Below are 17,393 nucleotides of genomic sequence, written 5' to 3'. Positions count from 1 at the left end.
CAATCACCATATAACCCACAGAACAAATCCTTTTGTAACCAACTCCCTTGAAAAGTAATCGAACATGCGTTGGTAACATGTATGCTAAAAACTACATGATAAACACGTGACCAATGCTCCTACAAACAACATAACAAGAACTAATGGTTACAATTGTCACATTACTTTTTAATTTTTTAGCATATGTATTAGATGCTAACTAAAGATGATCTGCTATTCATGATCAATATTTTATTTTGAACATCTTACCAATGCACTTACATAAACAATAAATGCATTTGTCACTTACATTGTCAACTAAATAATTATCATCTAATATTAAATGAAATGTCTTTATAATGCATATCAACAACAAGGAGTGTTGTGTGGGAAAATAAGGTGCAGAGCAAGTAACATAAACTTCCTCCCCTCTACACGCTTCTAGAAAGGGTCCCTCACACTTCATATAATTTGGAATCTACATAACATTAGGTAACATAAAAAAACTCAAAGCAAATTCTCGAAAATATATTTTCAATTAATGTTTTTGCACATCCCAGAATTCGTTTTAGAATTGGTAAACAAACTCAGAATTCAAACACATAGTAATTATAATTGAAACGAGAATTGAATATAGAGTCATTGTTCAAAGAATAATCTTTGTTTCATAAAGCACTTATCAAAATCTTGATACCTAAATTGTAAAAGTAAATGCATTCGCCTCAATATCAAAAAGGTTCCTGCAATGAAAAACATGAAACTACATCTAGGAAATAGATTAGTTCGTTGTGAATTTGGTGATGCTTAATGTTTTATTTGATATCAAAATACAAACCAACTCCAGATGTCAAAATTCCTTTGAAGGTAGTTTGATGTTCAGTTTTCAAAAATATGTTCTGTGGCTCTAAGTGCGGAGGTGCAGTTGTGTGGAGGTACAAAAGGAGCACAATGAAAGCTTCTTTCACATCTCTGCATTAATTGTTTTAAAAAACAATGTTGTTAGACTGAATTTGATAGTAATTTATTAAAAATTTAAAATATACAATATGCCAAGTAAGGAGGAAATAATATTAACTCGATATAGTCCTTTCTCTTTCACAAACTCCCCCATACACAATTTCTCAAAACAACCTTTCTCCCACACTTCCTGCACACCTAATCAGGCACCACATTGAGCATGACATCCTCCATCCAGATGAGAGTAAATCTTCTCAAGAAATTCACTTCTTCATTGATTTTGTTTTCCATCTATTATGGGGGGGAAATATGACTCAACATTCTGGTCACCGTGTCTCTTTCTTATGAGCTATTCCAGAAGCATATTGAGATATAGGGGAAATTTAGTTTAAAACAATATTTTAGTATTGTATCAACATTTAAGCTTTATATTTTTTGTTTGAAAGTGAGTGTCGTGCGTGCAGAGTGCGGAAGAATATTTCATTATGCTTCCTCCACGCCTCTGCACAACGATCTTAGACGAGGAAGAGACATCAACTTTAATCATTGGGACCAATTTAAAGTTCACCGAGGTCTCACTTGAATGAGCTGACACTGCAGAGGTCCTGTAATTTGCAAGATTTAAAGAGCAAGTTGAAAACCTTATCTACTTAAACAAATGCTTCACATTCTCGCCACTCACTCATTGCGGAAACAGAGAGTTCCACACTACTGTATTGTGTCAGCGTATCAATAGGTACCAAAAGAGGTGATCCCTGTGCAGAGCTTCACCTGTGCATAACCTTATTCAATTAATTAGCCTCAAGCATATTAAATTAGCCTTGTGTATAGGAAAAAACTTCACTTGATATAGTCCCTGCTTTTTAACGGACTCCCCCACACACAATTTCTCTACACACCCTTTCTCCTTCCTTCACATATCTGTTCAACTCCCTATCCCCTCCACACCCACTCCCTTGCTTACGTAAGCGACCTTTTCCACACACCCTTTCTCCACACAAAAAAAATAGTAGCATTTTCATAACAAATTAATATATAAAATATTCTTATGCATATTTGTAGTATAAATGGGGGGGATCATATGGGGTACAGAGGGAGGTACTAGAGGGAATAATATGATGTAATAATATAATGGATCATAGTTAATTTTAACTATGATCCATTATATTATTACATCATATTATTCCCTTGGGTACCTTCCTCTGTATCCCATAGGATCCCCCTAGGTATACTACAATATTTCACGCTAGTTCTAGTACCATTGGATAGGGAACTTACCAATAAAATTAGCCTTTTTTGTCCATGCCTCGACACTGCATATTAAATTAGCCCTGTGCGGAGGAAGTAAACTTCACTTGATATAGTCCTTGCTCTTTAACAAACTCTCTCATACACACGTTCTCCCACACTTCCCGCACACCCTTTCTCCTTCCTCCACATATTTGTTCAACCCCCCCACCTCGTTGCTTACAAAAGAAACCTGGAAGCCCATTATTTCTAGCATCATTGAGTAGAGCAATAACAGTGCCAAAACACTCATTGACAAAATAAACACCCATAAAATTAGTTTTTTTTTTAATGATTTGTTAGGCATTGAGAAACACCGAAAACAATTCACCCCCCACCATGAGAATTATGTCCCATAATAGCTCGCTCTGCCAATAAAAAATTAGAAATTAGATTTTTAGAAATTATATATATATATATATATTTTTTTTTTGAGAAACTAGAAATATTGAGCATTTCCCTGAAATTTTGGTTAAAATTGCAAAAGCACAACAAAATAATCGAGAGTCAATGCACTTTGACCGCAAGATGAGTATTATAGTCCCTGAGAAGGCAAAGACTAATAAATTCTAATATTATGTTGTCTTTTTGTACACAAGTGATAACATTGAACAAAAAATTATTGATGTGTAAGGATCATGAGGATTGAATTCTTAAAATTATATAGACATGAAAGAATCCATAGTATAAAAAACTTGGAAAAAATAAGTGTAACATTCTTTTTTCATTATTTTATTCTTTGATATATTATTTATGAAAATTTTGAGCATGTATTTTAATTTATTGTTAATTTTTAGAAAAAAAAAATGTGCTTTCCTAATTAGTAATTTAACAATTTTACAAGTTTGAGCATGGAGATTTCCATAGTTATTCATATTGTTTGAGTCTTTAGGATATGAACTGTGTAGAATTTTCCCTTGTCTGACCTTTTTGGTGGACATTCCACCCATCATTAGGGACCATAAAGCAAACATATGGTAAGAGTGAGAGTTAGATCAAACCTATAAGTAATGAGAGGAAGGAGTGGACATTCCACCCATCATCAGAGACCATAAAGAAAACATATGGTAAGAGTGAGAGTTAGATCAAACCTATAAATATTAAACTAAGAGTATAAACGCTTAATAAGTAGAAATTATAATAAAAAGAAATTGATTAAAATAAAGAATTAAAAAAAAAGGTTAAAAATGCAGTTGAGGAAGAATTCCAAAAAATAGAAAGATTTTTATTTTTTTAAATTATAGAATTAGAATTATTATTATTAAAAGGCAATAATTTGAATTATATATATATATATATATATATATATATATAATTTTATTGAATAGTAAATGGTTTAGGATTAGTAAAAACTTAATAATATATATTTAATTGTTAATGTAAATAGTTAATTTATAAATATAAATTTATTTTTATTTATTATTAATATTTGGTTAATATAGATTAAGTTTTAAACTTTAAAATTTAATTATTATTATTATATCTATATGTATATATTTGTATTCATAGTTTTATAATTATTTATAAGTATAAAAAGTAATTTTATTTATTTTAGTAAGATTTTGGAAAAGTGGAAACAAAAAAACATTTTATTTTAGAATATGAGGTTTTCAAAGACAACACATAAAGTTATGCAAATATTTTGGTAGCTAGCTCTTGGGATAATCTATTTAGCGAGGGGTTTGTCGAGAAGACGAGAGTATTTATTGCAAGGCTTTGCAGGGAAATGGTCGAATACATCAATCAAATGAAGAAGAAATCTATCCCATAGGCTATCTTTAGCATCGTGGACGTTAAAATACTTTTTTTTTCTTATTAATATTTCACTGATAGATTACAAATTTTATATATATATATATATATAGATATATATATCTATATATATATATATATATATATATATATATATATATATATATATATATATATAAATAATAAAAAAACTCTTCTATCTATATATATATAAAAGAAGGGATTAAAGAGATAGAATAGTTTTTTTATTATATATATATATATTTAAGGAAATAATAGACTAAATTATTTTGATTTAGAGTTATAATATTTTAATATATAGTGATTGTAATAGTAAAAATAATTTTGTTTTAGTTTTATAATATTTTAATATATAGTAATTGAATAGTAAAGAGGAGGGGCGGGGTGAGGAGGGTGTGAGGGGCAGGGGTTGTTGGAAAATCAAAGATATATTATTAGGGTTTGATTCTCTTTTCTTGATAATTACTTGTGAGTGTGTTGGCTTGTTTTTACTTCTTTATTATCTTATCTTTCATCAAGAAATATACATAAATGAAGATCACAAAAACAAGAGACACAAGATATAGGTACATGTCAAGGAAAAACCCCCCTCGAGAGGAAAACCAAGTCAAGATAATTCTTCCTTTATATAGTATTCTTTGAGACTCTTCACCCATAGACCAAGACCAGACTTTCCCTCCACTCCATGTTAGCCTCCAATATTTTTGACCCCTTCTAGCAACTTCGACTAGGCAACAAATTCCAACAACATGTAGCTTCCGACAACAGCAAAACCCTAGGAGAATATGATCTCCCAAACTAGACCATGAAATAGAGAGAGAGAGACACCAAAATCACAGTTTTATTCTTCTCTAGAGACTACCAAAAACTTTCACTCCTTTTCTCCTTTCGACTGTAGACTTTGCACTTCCTAGCTTTTCTAGAGATATCAAATTGCTTGACAGAGTGAGTGCTCCAAATGACTTCGACCTCCTTCAATATATAGGCTTCTTGTGGGTCGAATGGGGGTCTTTAGGCTGACTTGATCTTCCTTAGGCCAACATGATGTGGAGGACACATAATTCATATTTGACTTGATACAAAACCTTTTTACATGATCCGAAAGCCCAAGAAGGGCCTCTTCGAATGTACAATGACTCTATAAATTCAATATCAATCCTAGCAGTCCAAAATGGGGACTTTGACTAATATAATGATGACCCAAGCATGAAACCCATCCTTTAATAAGTCATTGTTACAATAATAAAAATTATCTTCTTTATTCTTTTGACTAGTACATTTACATAATGACTCAAGTACATTATTGAAGACTAAACATAGTTACTTTTTCCAACACTCCCTCTTAACTAGGGAGGTATTCATAATGTGAAAATACAATGAAAGATCTCAAAGTAGATGAAAACATGAAGAACCTTTAGGCACCACAATGCCATGGACTAGATTTTTGACTAGGGAAATATGTCCAACTAGTCACTCAACAATTTAGGCACCACAATGCCATGGACTAGATTCATGATCAGGGCAATCTATCCAACTATTCACTCAACATTTTAGGCACCGCAATCCCATGGAATAGATTCTTGACTAGTGCAATCTATTCAGGTGGGACTAAGGTGGACTCAAGCTTTCAACACCTCTAGGTACCATTAGGCTTAATTGCTAACCACCAACCCAAACATGCATGCGTGTATCCAAAACCGAGCTCCATAAACAACACCACCTTTTGAATTCCGGGATTCCTGACATCAACACATGGTGTCGGTTTGATGTCTCCCTGGGTAATGCTCCACTTGCAAAGCCTCAAAAAATCTCTTCCAGTTCTTTATCATCAATACAATCACCAATATCTACCAAACCCAATAGGTTCCTTAGATATTCGAACTTCTTATTAGGAAGAGCCTTTGTTAGTATGTATGCTACTTGTTCGTCTGTTGGAACATATTCTAACTTCGTGATCCCATCCTACACCAAGTTCCTAATAAAGTGGAACTTATTATTGATATGTTTCGTTCTCGAATGAAATAGGGGATCTCCAAACATTTTGATACAACTTTTATTATTACAGTTAATCATAGTAGGACCCAAAGAATTTTCGAATAAGTTTATCATAAGCTTCCTTAACCAAACAACCTCTTTTCCTAATTCACGTGCAACCACATATTCTTCCACGACACTACTCAATGCAACATAATCTTTCTTCCTACTCATCCATGAGATCATAGCATCTACCAGATTAAAACATCCTCTGGTAGTGCTCCTTCCATTGGTATCACTGCCACCCTAATCAGAGTATGTGAAGCCAATTAGCTTGACTGCCTTAATATCATACTTTAGGCAGTGATGTATACTGCCACGAAGATACCTCAATATATGTTTGGTAGCTATCCAATGATGATGACGAGGCTCCAACTGAAACTGACTAAGAATGTTCATTGAAAAACATATATCTTGCATAGTATTTACCATATACATTAGGGAACTCACCATCTGACGATATGAGGTAGGATACACGAGACTTGAGTTGAAGCTCCTTTACTTCTTGAGGTTGGTGATCATAGGAGTAACCATTGGCTTGGAGTTCATCATCCCAAATTTTTGCAACAACTTGATGATGTACTTTCCTTGCCCCAAATATATCTCCCCAAGTCTCTGCCCTACTTCTAGACCTAGGTAGTAATCATCAATCCTAAATCCTTCATCTCAAATTCAGCTGCCAACATTTTCTTGCATTCTTGAATTATTCGTTCTACACTGGTGATGAATAAATCATCCACATATAACAGAATAATGACCGGCTCATTATTCACGACCTTAATATATATATTTAGATCAACAATATTCTTCGCAAACCCAATTATGAGAATATTTGCATCCATTCTTGCATACCATGCCCTTGGTGCTTGCTTCAATCCATATAGAGCCTTCTTGAGTATGCAAACATGAGACTCCCTGCTATTCACTTCAAGTCCTTTAGGTTGTTCAATGTACACTTCCTCATCAATGGTCCCACTCAAAAATGTGGTCTTAACATCCATTTGATGGATATTCCACCCCATTGTAGCAGCTAGTGAAACTAACAATCTAATGGTAGTGCATATTGCAGTAGGTGAAAATGTTTCTTCATAGTCAATGCCTTCCTTTTAAGAGAAACCCCTTGCAACTAACCTTGCTTTGTAATTGTCTATACTTCCATCAACATCATGTTTGATCTATAGATCCACTTCGATGTGACAACGGATTTATCACTAGGTATAGGAACGATTTCCCAAACCCATTTCTTCGTGATGGATTTATATTCTTCCTGCATAACTTTATTCCAAACCTCTTCATGCTCAGATTCCTTGAATGTAGATGGTTTTACTTCAATCAACTTTGTCATATATGCATCATAACCAAAATACCTTTTCGGTTTCTTACTTTCCATGGAGGACCCTTTTGCAGCTCCATGTCCTTCAACATCTTCTAATGTAGCTCTCAACCAATTTGGCCTCTTCCTTGTGGTTAGGACAACCATCGAGTGAATAGGCTCACTTGGTCCTTCTTCTTCATCATTTGCAATAGAGTTCTCATGAACTTCATATTCTTCAAATAAAGGAACTTCTTCGTCATAAGAATCAATGGGAATATCCTTTGATTTCTTGTAATCTTGATTCTCATCAAATATGACATCCCTGCTTACTTCAATGTATCTTCCCTCATTTATGTATGTTTTATATTCTTTTGAGGAAAGACTATAACCAACGAATATTTCCTTAATGCTTGTCGAGTCCAACTTCTTTCACTTGTCTTTTGGAACATGGACATATGCTGGACTTCCAAACATGCAGAAATGATCTACACTCGGCTTCTTTCCTGTGAATACTTCCTCGGGTGTAGTATTGTCAAGACTATTATGAGGACTTCTATTTTGAACATACGCGAAAGTCATCGCTACTTCAACCCATAATAACTTCGATAGATCTTGATCAAGGAGCATAGTTCGAATGCCTTCTTCGATTGATCTATTCTTCCTTTCGGCCAATCCATTTTGTTCGGGATAGTAGGGAATAATAAGCTCCGTCTTAATACCTGCATCCTTACAATATGAAATTAACTCTTTAGAGATGTATTCCCCACCATTGTCAGACCTTAGAATCTTTATCTTCTTTTCGGTTAGGGTTTTCACCTCAGCCCTAAACTCCTTGAACTTATGAAATACTTCATCATTAGTTTTGAGTAGGTAGAACCATGTCTTCTTTGAATGGTCATTAATGAATGTTACATAGTAGAGATGACCTCCAAGTGTCTTGTCAGACATGGGCCCGCATACATCGGAATGGATGAGAACTAATATTTATTTAGATCTAGATTCACTATGATGAAAAGGCTTTCTAGTATGCTTCCCCAAACAACAGCTTCCCCAAACAACATCCATTGCACACACCTTCGTGGTCTAACTTCATACCAGGAATACCATGAAAAAATTGACTAAGAGTAGGGATGACCCTATAATGAAGATGGCCATACCTTCGATGCCATAGTTCAATGGGACTTATTTCCATATGAACCAAAGCTTGAGGAGATGGAGTGATAATGCGGTAAGACTTCCTTCACAAACTCCAATAACCCTAGATTTTTCGATACTAGAGTTCTTTCCACAAACCAATACTTTTCCATCAAAAAAATAAATTGTTTCCCCTTTATCTTCTAAACAAGAAATATAAAGTAAATTCTTTTTCAAACATGGAACATAGAGAATGTTGTTGAGATTCAACTTTGATCCATTGTCTAGCCTTAATGATGTAGATCCCAGGTCTCTAACAACATAGATTTTGTTGTCATCCAAATCCACTGCATGAGAGGCTATGTCCTTTGATAGTGTGTGTAGTTGCTTACTTTTCCCTGTCATGTGTCTTGATGCTCCATTATCAATGATCCATGCATTGTCATCAGCAAGAGATCCTGTAAGGGTAGCTGAGAATCCATGAATCTTGACTTTTTTGAATAGGTAGTAGATGATATTCATGATCCTTCTTCCAACAGAGTTGAAACCCAATATTATGTAGATGAACATAGAAGGAGCATCCATGCCAACAAAGTGATCTTCGAATTCTCTTGACCTTAGCTCTAATTCCATGTTGGAAAATCAAAGATATTATATTAGGGTTTGATTCTCCTTTCTTGATAATTACTTGCGAGTGTGTTTGATCTAAAAATGGAATGTACTTGAGAAAGGGTGCAAGGTATCCATTTTCATTTATATAAATGAGTGCACAAATACTCTAAGTTTAAATCTGCAAATATGTGAACTTCTTATTTCTGATACAGAGATAGACTGTAGGGGCATTTACTGGATATGTCACCTCTAAAGAGAGGATGAGATCCAGAAGCTACATGGCCCTCTACAGACTCTGCCTAAAGAAATAAGAAGTAAACACTCAGATTCAATTAAAAATAGACCTTGTTTGAACTTGACGTTATGCGGAATTTTAGCTTGTGTATGTCTTTTCTTCTGTTTATGTGTTTTAACTTGATTTGATTCAGTTGATATTAAACATATATATCAGACATATAAGGCAGAAAATAAACATCACACATAACAACAAATTTAATAAGGAGTTCACCCCAATCTCGAGGGCTGTGTCTCCTGTGAGCTCTCGTCAACTAGACTTGGCTCTTTGGGACTATGGCTTGAATTCTTTTACAAGTTCCACACTCAACTCCAAAAGGTCACTGACTGAACCTATGGGTTTAGAAAAAACCATATACATCCCTGTCATGCCTGTCCTCTTTGTGCAGGCAGATCTAGGCTTCCTTGGACTTTATTCCTTCAGTAGGTGCACTAAGCTTCCCTAAGCTTCTTAATGGCACAAACTCCTTCAGAATGCTTCAAGTATCTCTGAAACCTTTGTTAATGTCTCCAGCACATATCTGACATAAACAAATGACTGTTCATTTGCTCAAAATGAGCACTGCATCCCGATCTAGGCCTTTTCCCATGGTTGGCTCTAGGCTACCTAACACTTCTCTTCAACATCTCGGCCTTTAGAAGTCTCCAAATGCTTCTATAAACACCTTCATTGGATTTATAAGGTTCCTTACAACATAAATAGGCTTTTGTTTCACCTCAAACAGATGAACCTAGCCCAACACAACTCAATCTCTGAAATGGCCCTAGTGGCTCCTGGAACTTCCACGAAGCAAAACCACCTGCAAATGACCTCTATTGGCTGTGAAACCTATACCAATGGCTTCAGAAGGTCGAAGAGACCCAAAATAAAAAAAAAATAATAAAAAAAAAGATCGTCCAAAAAGGACTTTCCTAGCCAAAATTATGGCTCATAAAAGTTTCTGCCAGTTTCCCCTTAAAAGACTGTAGTTAGCTAAAGTTGGAGGGCTAGTTAGGTCCACCAAATATGGCGAAACCACCAAACTGGGTGCCTCCACTAACTCCGCCACCAAACTAACTATAGTGGTTGGCCAAACTACAGTTAAGTTTAATGCATGTGAACAAAACTTCGGAACAACGGTTTCTCCTTGGATTTCGCGCTCACCTTTAAGAACTGGCAGTTAACCTACGTGTTAGCCCCGCTCTTTGTGTAAATGTGACCACGTTAATATCCATATGCGGTGACCGTTAAACAACAACTACACAGTTTCAACATTAAGGCTCAAGGTTTTGGGGCCGCGGTCATGTGGTATAGGGGCTGGCCCTTAGGGGTTGGCCCCCTTCGAGCCCCAACCCTGACCATTTGAAACTTCAAATTTGATTAAGTCCGCCAACCTTTCAAGTTCCATCATGGTGGTCTAACGGTAAGACGGAGTGCTGTTTGTTAGGAGGTCGCGGGTTCGATCCTCTGCACCTTCAAACAAATTTAAAATATGCGTCCAACCTATGATGATGTCACCCTGGGCCACATGGCAGCTTCCGGGCCTACCATGTGGCAACCTGCCATTCGCTGCCCACCACAGAATATTCCCTTGAGTATTCTATTTTAATTTTTTTGGGAAAAAATTCAAAATTTCAGTGTTATTGGGCAATTTTCTTTTTGGCATAACTTCTGCATAAGGAGACCGTTTTTCAAACCATTCGTGGCACCGAAATCAGGAGAATGAGCTTTATCTGGTCGTTCAGGTTCCAAATCAATATGAGCACTTTCATTTTTGAGCATTTTTCGACACTTGGTCTTGACCTCCTGATTACACCTCCCAAATGAGAGGGCTTTTGGTCCCCAAAAGCTTACTGAAAACTCTGAACTGAATTGTACAACAAATGAGAGAACAAAACTATCCTCTTCCGTTCAGCCAAATGAGTAGAGAGATACCCAAAATCTCTTGCCTTGCCAGCGGTTGTCATGGAAAATTTTTGCTGAATAAGCCAAGTACTTGTCGAATCCCGACCAAGTTCTCTCGCTAGAAAAATCTGAAAATTGCAGAAACCAGCAATGACACTTGCTGATATATGAGCTGAAATCTTCCACTGAACATGCAGACTTTCCAACTGTCACTATTCCCATCAATGACACCTCCTTCTCCAGAAGGAAAATTGAAGGTGACTTAGGCCAATACCTACAACAAACTTCCAAATTGGATTAGCTGTAGAAGAATTCTTGTACCAGTTGTAGCATGATGAAAGTAATGCAAATGCTCATCCCAAAATCTTGGGATACTTGCTGCATAAACTTCTCAAAAAGAAGTATAATAGTTCTGTTCATGAACAATAGAAGTAAGCAAACCATAATGAACCCATCAAAGACCCATGCTGAAATCTGGGCTCTCTTTGCTTGCATGCTTTTCCAGCTCATGGAATTGTGCACTACTTTGCACCAATTTCTTTCCCTGCACCAAATGACACCAAAAGTATCTTATGCAACAAGACAATCATCAATGACAAATTGACCTGAAATGTGCTGAACAATGGACCCAACCATAAAAGTAGAAAATGTGTACACAACTGACACAAGTCGATAAGCATTGTGTGACACAATCGACAATGTAAAAAGTGTGCTCACAAGTGACACTAGTTGACCAACAACAAGATACATTTACAACCACATATGCATGTATCATGTACAGTGAACTATATATAGTTCGAAAAATACACCTACAACCTCTATGTACAGGTGTAACTTCAACTCTTTTTTTTTTCTAAGACCAACAGGTACATCAACCCAATAAACAACATGTGGGTGACAAGAGCTAAAATGAAAACATTGCTCCATGGCAAGATTTTGCAACAATATAAAAGACATGCATACATCCAAAGTTTGTATGTACAAAAGGAGTATGTCTTACTGGTTTAAGAAGTCCATCCACTTCTTACCAAGCCACTTCAATGGCGATTTTTGCTGCTGCAACTTTTCCTCATGTGAATCTTCCATGTCCACATCAATAATGGAATTTGTGGTTCCACCTTTGCCAATCTTCTTGTCATCCTGCTGCATGTGTGTGGGACAATAAGTTGGATGTAGAGTCCAATAATGAGAGACAACATGTCCCTTCTTTTGGCAAAAAGTGCAAATCTTATGTATCTTCTTTGAAAGTAGTCTTTGCTTCATCTGTTCCCTGTATGCCTTCTTCCTCATCCAGCATCTCGAAACATGATGGTTAAATTGACCACAATATGTACAAGAAAACTTTCTTCCATTAAAGCATGTAAAATTTTCATGCCTTGCAGAAACACAATCAAATTGATCATGAGAAGATGTATACCTCTTGTGCTGCTTTGCATGTTCATCCTTTTTTCCTCCATGAGGAGATGAACTAGTAGAGGCTCCAGTTTTCAATTGCAGACTAACATCATTGTTCTTGTCTTGAAAACTGCCTAAAATTTCATGCTTGCCATAAGCTGCATGTCTACCATCTTCTTGCTGCAAAAAAGGCTTAAAGCAATGGAAATCATCTTTGAAACAAATTTGACATATTTGCCTCATGGAACTTGGAACAAAAGTTCTCTTTGAATTAGCCTCACATGCCTTCATGGCTTTTGAGTCTTTGCCATTAGATTGCACATAACCAAGTCCAACATTCTTGGGTCTCTCCTCAACACAAATAGGCTCAACAATGCCTTGTGCATGCTTTCCTAATCCTTTGCCTTCATAACCCATCTTAATCATTAACTTGGATCCTACTCCCCTTGTATGCTTTTCGAAAGATCCAACACATCTTTCTAAAGAGGAAACTAAAGACAAATCAGAATGGATTAACTCTTTCTCATGCATGTTCTTGGTCAAAGCCTCATGGGCTTGATGAAGCTGCAACTTCATATCATGAAATCATTGAAGCATTTCTTCCTTCACTTGCTTCATGGCCAACAATTTCTCATGAAGCACCGTGCTTTCTCTTCTATCCTCAAATAGGATCTGCACCATATCCTTCAAAATAAGGAATTCACGCTTCATATCCTCATCGAAGAACCTTGTGAAGGAGGAAACTTCACTGGATGAAATTGTCATTATAATTTCAATGGACAAATTAACTTCAACAATGTTCTTAAAGCTTTTCAAAACAAATGACAAAGCTTTTTCACCCAAATGTCTTCACAACCATCACATATTCAAGCAGCCAACAACACACAAATCAAGTAAAAATCTTGTTCAAGTAGCCAACAACAAACTAACTCAAGTGGAAATCTTGGTGTGGGTTTGAGGTCCTTTTGGGGTAAGGAAAATATCTTCTATTCCTTTTTGACTTCTCCAAGACTTAGCTAATCAGTAGTTATCCCCAAACTTCAGCAAACTCAAACAACATGCAATTTGCAAAATAGTAAAGCAGTCAATCTTCTATACTACTTTAAACACCTTTCAAGCTATACACTCAAGAGATTGTGATGTCAATCAAGCAAACGTAGTGCTTCGATACCAACCTGATCTGAAAATGGAATGTACTTGAGAAAGGGTGCAAGGTATCCATTTTCATTTATGTAAATGAATGCACAAATACTCCAAGTTTAAATATGCAAATATGTGAACTTCTTATTTCTGATATAGAGATAGACTGTAGGGGCATTTATTGGATATGTCACCTCTAAAGAGAGGATGAGATCCAGAAGCTACCCGGCCCTCTACAGACTTTGCCTAAAGAAATAAGAAGTAAACACTCAGATTCAATTAAAAATAGACCTTGCTTGAACTTGACGTTATGTAGAATTTTAGCTTGAAGAGGTGTATGTCTTTTCTTCTGTTTATGTTTTTTAACTTGATTTTTTTCAGCTGATATTAAACATATATATCAGACATATTAGGCAGAAAATAAACATCACACATAACAACAATTTTAATAAGGAGTTCACCCCAATCTCGAGGGCTATGTCTCATGTGAGCTCTAGTCAACTAGACTTCTCTCTTTGGGATTATGGCTTGAATTCTTTTACAAGTTCCACACTCAACTCCAAAAGGTTACTGACTGAACCTATGGGTTTAGAAAAAACTATATACATCCCTGTCATGGCTGTCCTCTTTGTGCAGGCAGATCTAGGCTTCCTTGGACTTTATTCCTTCAGTAGGTGCACTAAGCTTCCCTAAGCTTCTTAATCACACAAACTCCTTTAGAATGCTTCAAAAGTCTATAAAACCTCTGCTAATGTCTCCAGAACATATCTGACATAAACAAATGGCTGTTCATTTGCTCAAAATGAGCACTGCATCCCGATCTAGGCCTTCTCCCATGGTTGGCTCTAGGTTGCTTAAAACTTCTCTTCAGCATCTCAGCCTTTAGAAGTCTCCAGATGATTTTGAAAACGCCTTCATTGGATTCAAAAGCTTCCTTACAACAGAAATAGGCTTTTGTTTCACCTCAAACAGATGAACCTAGCCCAACACAACTCAATATATGAAATGGCCCTAGTGGCTCCTGGAACTTCCATGAAGCAAAATCACCTGCAAATGACCTCTATTGGTTGTGAAACCTATGCCAATGGCTTTAGAAGGTCAAAGAGACCCAAAAAAAAAAAAAACTTCCAAAAAGGACTCTCCTAGCCAAAGTTATGGCTCATAAAAGTTTCTGCCAGTTTCCCTTGAAAAGACTCTAGTTAGCTAAAGTTGGAGGGCGAGTTAGGCCCGCCAAATATGGCAGGACTGCCAAACTGGGCGCCACCGCTAACTCCGCCGCCAAACTAACTGTAGTGGTCGGCCAAACTGTAGTTAAGTTTAATGCATGTGAACAAAAATTCGGAACAATGTTTTCTCCTTGGATTTCGCGCTCGCCTTTAAGAACAGGTAGTTAACCTACGTGTTAGCCCCGCTCTTTGTGTAAATGTGACCACGTTAATATCCATATGTGGTGACCATCAAACAACAACTGCACAGTTTTAGCATTAAGGCCCAAGGTTTTGGGGTTGCGGTCATGTGGTATGGGGGCTGGCCCCCTTTGGGCCTCGACCCTGACCATTTGAAACTTCAAATTTGATTAAGTCCACCAACCTTTCAAGTTCCATCATGGTGGTCTAACGATAAGACGGAGCGCTATTTGTTAGGAGGTCGTGGGTTCGATCCTCCGCGCCTCCAAACAAATTTTAAATATGCATCCAACCTATGATGATGTCACCCTTCAGGAATATTCTATTTTATTTTTTTTTTTGAAAAAATTCAAAATTTCAATGTTATTGGGCAATTTTATTTTTGGCATAACTTCTGCATAAGGAGACCGTTTTTCGAACCATTCACGACGCCGGAATCAGGAGGATGAGCTCTATCCAGTCGTTCAGGTTCCAACTCAATCTGAGCACTTTCATTTTTGAGCATTTTTCGACACTTGGTCTTGAGCTTCTGATCAATGTTGGCTTATTTTACTTCTTTATTATCTTATCTTTCATCAAGCAACTATACATATATGAAGATCATAAAAACAAGAGTCACAAGATATAGGCACATGCCAGGGAAAACCCCCCTCGAGGGGAAAACCCAGTCAAGATAATTCTTCCTTTCAATAGTATTCTTTGAGACTCTTCACTCTAGACCAAGACCAAACTTTCCCTCCACACCATGTGAGCCTCCAAGATGGTCGACCCCTTCCAACAACTTTGACTAGGCAGCAGTTTGCAACAACATACAACTTCTGACAACAACAAAACCCTAGGAGACTTCGATCTCCCAAACCAGACCACAAAACAAAGAGAGAGAGAGACACCAAAAGCTCGATTTTCTTCTTCTCTAGAGACTCCCCCAAACTTGCACTCCTTTTATCCTTCCAGCAACAGACTTCACATTTCCCAGCTATTCTAGAGATATCAAATTGCTTGAGAGAGTGAGTGCTCCAAATGACTTCGACCTCCTTCAACATATAGGCTTCTTGTCAGTCGAATGGGGGTCTTTAGGCCTGCTTGATCTTCCTTAGGCCGACATGATGTTGAGGGCACATAATTCACATTTCACTGGATACAAAACCTTTTTACATGATCCGAAAGCCCAATAAGGGTCTCTTCAAATGTACAATGACTCTATAAACTCAATATCAATCCTAGGAGTCCATAATGGGGACTTTCACTAATATAATGATGACCCAAACATGAAACCCATGCTTTAATAATTCATTTTTACAATAATAAAAAATATCTTCTTTATTATTTTGACAAGTGCATTTACATAATGACTCAAGTACATTATTTCAGACTGAACATAGTTACTTTTTCCAACAGGGGTAGGGGTAGGAAAGGGGGGAAGTCGAATAATGGGAGGGAAAGGGTAATAATGGAGGGGGGAATTTAAGAAGAAAGGAGATGAATTATAGGTTTCCAAGAGTGGTTAAGTTTATATCCATCTTCCCTATTGAAATTATAGGGGTATTTTTCAATTTCTATAGCTTCTCTAATGTCCCGAAAATTATTAAAAGCAATACAAGCTAGGGTTCAAGCATGGTCAAAGAAAATAAGGTGCTTCCAGTTAAAATATTTCTTAACAATGATATACTTAGCCACTTTGTGATCTTTGTTGTCAACGATGTGCTCGTTAATTCGGACAATAGACGAATGACTTGTTTGGCCAATGCAAGACTTACCGCATGAATAACGAATTTGGTAGACACTTGATCCTTGCATGGGGTCCAACTTATCTTTGGATGACCAGAATAATTTCCTGAGGGTTCTATGGGGCTTGTAGACATCTTATTTTTCTTTTTGGATAGAATCTTGGCAATGTTATTGATGATTCCTTTAATGTAAGGGAGAATGACTTGGTTTACGTGAAGCAACTTTGAAAGCTTTATGAATTTGAGTGGTTGAGTAGCCATTGGATTTGAAAGCTTGGATTAAGTGAGATTTTTTCGAGGGAATGATCTGTAGCTGAATGTTAGTTTTGTTGTGCTAATTTCATTTACAGATTTAAAAACACATGCTTGTCTATTGCTTCATGTGCAGGGTTCTCTTATGTTGTTTGTGATTGGAAACATGTAAATTTTATGTCAAGTTTTATGTGAAATCATGA

The sequence above is a fragment of the Pinus tabuliformis genome, chromosome 7 (genome assembly GCF_031772625.1).
Source record: "Pinus tabuliformis cultivar Carrire ecotype Pingquan chromosome 7, CPIR1, whole genome shotgun sequence".
In the NCBI taxonomy this organism is placed as follows: Eukaryota; Viridiplantae; Streptophyta; class Pinopsida; order Pinales; family Pinaceae; genus Pinus; species Pinus tabuliformis.
The sequence above is the reverse complement of the archived record's forward strand: the minus strand, read 5'-3'. Positions refer to the sequence as shown.